The sequence below is a fragment of the Pelmatolapia mariae genome, linkage group LG7, assembly GCF_036321145.2.
Source record: "Pelmatolapia mariae isolate MD_Pm_ZW linkage group LG7, Pm_UMD_F_2, whole genome shotgun sequence".
Taxonomy (NCBI): Eukaryota; Metazoa; Chordata; class Actinopteri; order Cichliformes; family Cichlidae; genus Pelmatolapia; species Pelmatolapia mariae.
In genome coordinates, this window is record NC_086233.1 from 4,046,107 (window position 1) to 4,051,185 (window position 5,079).

The 5,079-nt window shown below is 47.4% G+C and overlaps 1 non-coding gene across 1 annotated transcript; it reads left to right on the plus strand.

The window, feature by feature from the left end:
• The first annotated feature begins 400 nt into the window (after window positions 1–400).
• On the plus strand, window positions 401–501 carry trnal-caa (transfer RNA leucine (anticodon CAA)). Its single transcript is given in 2 exon segments — window positions 401–438; window positions 456–501. It is a non-coding gene; the product is annotated as a tRNA-Leu (tRNA).
• The last annotated feature ends 4,578 nt before the right edge of the window (window positions 502–5,079 follow it).

Below are 5,079 nucleotides of genomic sequence, written 5' to 3' on the forward strand. Positions count from 1 at the left end.
GTCCCGGGATTCAGCGCTTGTTTTTATAGACCTTGTCTTTAAACTCCTCCTTCTAGAAACCAAGGGGGGTGTATTTTCCACAGTATAATGTTTCCCGACCGATGTATTGTAGACGAAAACACCTAGAATATATGGGTGTTCGCTGAACTACTATGACCACATACACTTTTCTCAAAACATGGTTTTGTTAACGAAAACACCTAAAATGCAGGTATGTTTGCTCAACTAATAAACTTTCCCGACCGAGGTATTGTGGACGAAAGTACCTAGGGTACATGGGTGTTCGCTCAAGTATTACACGTTCCTGACCAACGTATATTTTTATCTGATTCAAAAAACAAACCCCTAGTGACACAGTGAGTCGAATATAGGAGTTTTTGTTTTATTATTTCAACATGCTGTCAGGATGACCGAGCGGTCTAAGGCGCCAGACTCAAGGTTAAACCAAACGGGGTATCTGGTCTCCACATGGAGACGTGGGTTCGAATCCCACTTCTGACAATAGTCTTTTTTTATGAGCAATGATGCTTTCTTTTTGTGGTTCCTCTCCTGACACTCAGTGTCTCCACGGAGTCCCGGGGTTTTTTGGTATTCACGCTTAGACTGAAAGCACGGTCCCTTTCACCAAGTATTTATTGTACAATGTGGTGAACACAGCACACAAGCACCTTATTAATACGTCACACTGCAGTTAAACCCCATACCCAGCTATTCCATGATCTGAACGCGCCGCTCAAGCAAACATGAGTAATAACATGGCAAACCGTAAGCGCACAAACGAGCAGCCAGTGGATGTCGTTGCGGGGGACCTGTCGCATAGGAAAAACTGGCGAGAAGTTACGTTGGGCAAGCCGCATTTAAAAGTGGGGAACCAATTTTTCATCACGTACGATGTGACGCTTGGACTCCCGTGTGTGACGGTGATGAGCATGCATCCCCGGGCTGCCAATACCGTAAAACTGTCAACCGATATGGATACCAAGCAGCTGGATACCAAACAGCGTTTTTCTAACAAAGTAGTTGTCCCGCTCAGGATATTTCTGGATTTGCTGCATGTGCATCTTACGCATAATGAAGAAAAATATCTACACCTGTACGACAATCGGATTCCTGACTGGAAAGAGCCCGTTCACAACGTGGTCTGTAATACTTGCTCAAAGATAGGGTGTTCTCACACTGTGTCCATAGATCATAGTAGCGATGCCATAGAACGCCTCTGTGTGCGTCAAGATAGTGTAGCAAATGACACCGGACACATCAGGATTCCGGAGGTAGCAGAAAAACACTTGCGGTACACTGGCGTTCCACGTGTCCGTTGTACTATAGCCAGATACCCTTGCGGTCCACTGTTTCTTGCCATCGGGAGCTGGCACATTACCATTGCTGCAGGACATAAAATACCTATGGTCAGCACAGCGCGAGATGATGATGATGAACAATCTGAAGCCGTGTTTCCTTTATGCCACACGGAACACCTGCCAGGGTTGGTGGCGGCTGTTCACAAGTGGTTGGAAGAGGATTACCAGCAAATGGGGTTGTTGGTTACATGCGCAGTACCCAAGAAAATGACGCTGATACCAAAACCCATGGCCTCAGAGTGTCATATGTATACAAAGTGGGCCATGGGAAAATATTGGCCCATGACAGACGAGGAGTGCATGTGGGAGACTATGTACGACAGTGAGATCTTGCCCGTAGAAGAAGAGTACGGTAGATGTCGACATGTTATGGTCCGGTGTCCCCACCATTGGACATACTACTATCACACACCAGCAACGCTCATAAGAGCGCGGATGTGCGATCGCAAACTCACGTCTGTTGTACATGAACGCGAGCACAACATACCCATATCCATCAAACTGGAGCGTCCTAATGTTCAACAATACCCAGTGACCGAACCCGCAAGGGCCATGACCGAAATAGCGCAACACCACGCGGACCCGGGCCACGAACGTAGCGTCGCGCACGTTGCAACGCAGCACAAGATACGCAGACCCATCAAACTGGAGCGGCCTGATGTTGAGCAGTACCCCGTCGCGATCACGAGTCCAACAATGAAAGTCTGGCAACACGTCGACTTAGGCAAACCGGACTGGGATGTGGGAAACGAGTTTACTGTTCGTTACGATGCCAGTCGCGGCCTGCCTTGTGTGACGTTCGACAGTAACCATCGGACACTTCAGTCGGGACAGAAGTTTATGCTCACTGAGTGTACCGACACAGAGTCACGTTTTAACAAGAGTGTGACCGTGCCCTTGAGGATCTTTTTGGATTTACTGCACATGGTTCTCACGCACGGCAGAAAGTACGAGTCCGATTACACAGAGTATTATCCATATGATGAGGAGCCTGCACATGTCATGGAGGATTTACCTTCAACATGTGATGACGCGGGATGTTTCCATGCTTTTTCATATGAGAACCATGGTGCTGATGATGATGATGATGATGATGATGATGATGATGATGATGATGATCGAGATTGTGCTACTTTCGCGATACCAAAAGTGTCTGATGAACATTTACGGCTCACCGGCATTACACCCGGCGTACGTTGCACTATAGTCAGACAGCCCAGAGGTCCAGTTTTTCTTGCCACCTCTGGCTGGCAGCTGAAAAGCGATGGAAAGAAGAAAGCCATGATGCCGACAGACTATGACGACGATATAGACCACGTGTTTCCTTTATGTCACACGGAACACCTGCCAGGGCTGGTGGCCGCTGTTCACAAGTGGTTGGAAAAAGACTACCGCATTCTAGGCCTCTCGGTTGCATGTCGCGTGCCGAGCGAGATATTGCTCATACCCACGCCCTCGGAATCCGAGGGGTATCGTTATACCCCAAGAGATGTGGACATGTACTGACCCCCGCTCTCCGGTTACAACCAACGTTGTATGTGGTACACCTCCTACGACCACCGTCCGCTGTCCGTGGAACCGCTGTACGGTGTATGCCGAGCACCAATGCTGGTTTGTCCCTATAATAAGAGACACTGGCGCAACAAAGGCAAAGCGTCAAAAGAATGAGATGAGGACACGTTATATCAGTCGTTAGGCGTGTACACCAGATATGTGTCATTCTCACTTTATTGCACGTCACCTAACCGTCTGTACCACGCGTCTGCTTGTCATCAATGCTTGTTATACACTTGATTTGACTGAAATGAAATGTACATGTATTACTCTTTATGTCATGTGCAAAATAAACATGCTATTGTCAAACCGGTGTTGCTTTCTTCCGTGTGTCAAACCGTTCCTTTCTTCCGTGTATCACGCAGAGTGTTCTGTGTTGGTTATATGAGATACAACAAGCATCACTCACATCATGAGATCGTGACAGTAGTCCCGGAACACATACACATGTGTTTACTTTTTAGATCTATATCATCCGTTTTTTTATGTTGGACTTCAAGTAACTGATACAATAGTTTGGCAACAATCAATCATTTAGAGAAAGTATTTGTATAAAGCAAGTAAACATTCAACCATATGTATTTTTTGAGCCATCTTTACAATAGGAAAAATTATAACATTTCCATATCACAAACACGCGACACAGTGTTTTATTTTTAAAGAAAAAGCCATGGGTACCCGAAGACAATGTACGACACCTTTATTATTCATGCGAACCAAACATACGAACATGTACAAAAATGAATGTGAAATGGAAGGTATGTATTGTTCTGTGGAAATAGAAAGACCACACAGAAAACATTTTTCACATATACACATAACAATATCCGTATTTCCCTCATCTTATAGCGGCTACCGTTTGTCAGCACGGGAGTGTCTCGTACTGTAGGGACACTTGAGCATTTTCAGGCGACAGAGATCGTAAATCGGTTCTACAGACAATGGGGTGTTGTTATACGTGGTCTGCCACATCCCACTTAAGCTATAACCGGAGAGTTGAGGCCAATGCTTGTCCAAATTTGAGGGAGTGTAGCGGTAGCTCTTCTTGTCCTTTGTCAATGTGGTGGGCTTAGGTACGAGCACTACTTGACTGGGAACGTGGCATGTCACGGATAGGCCTAGGGTGCGGTAATCACAATCCAGCCACTTGTGAAATGCGACCGCAAACCCCGCCAGGTGCTCGGTGTGACATAAAGCGAACACGTGCTCGATGTCATCGAACTCTGCCGGCATCATGACAGACTTCTCATCATCCTTTGTCCCCAGCCAACCAGAGGTCATGAGAAAAACAGGACCTCTGGGCTGTCTGTTCATACTACAACATACAGAGCCTGTGAGCCCGGTCATTAGTGAATGACGGTCGCACGGCTTTGGTATTGTGATTGTACACCGAGGACGATTTTTGTTGCGATCGTCACCACCATCATCATCATCATCATCATCATCATCATCATCATCCTTGACAGCATCAGGATCAATCTCATCCCCAGCGTCAAATAAATATTCATGGTGACATCCACTATCTGGACAGCTTGCAGGCAACCCCTTCATAACATTCAAAGGCTGTTCGGCGCACGGCATAAAATTGTAGTAATCGGACTCACACTTTGTGTCGTGTGTGAGAAGCGTGGTCAGTAAATCCAGGAATATCTTCACGGGTACGGTGACACTTTCGTTATAAGCGGGACACGTGTAACCACCTTCATAGAGGTGAATAGACAGTCCCTTTTTAAGTGTGGGACGTACAGTCTCGAATATCAAAGAACGGGGACCTCGAGTCTGGTCATAACGAACAGTGAAGGCGTTTCCAACATCCCAGTCCGGATCACCTAAGGCTACGTGCTGCCATTTCGCTCCGGAGGAACCGGCAGCATTGGCAATGGGGTACTGCTCGACGTCGGGACGCTCCAACTTGATGGGTATGAGGATCTCGTGTTGCATTCCAGTGTGCGCAACGCTGCTTGCGGAGGCCACGTGTTGATCCTCCAATGTAACGGGTCTGGGTTCAGGTCGATAACGCGCAGGGGGGGTCTGGATCTCGGCGTCGGGTCTGGGTTCAGGTCGATGACGCGCAGGGGGGGCCTGGATGTCGCCGTCTAAAGTCATCGGATAGTACCTATCAGAAAGACCCGGAGTCTGATGTAAGTGGTTCTCCGTAAGGCTTGGA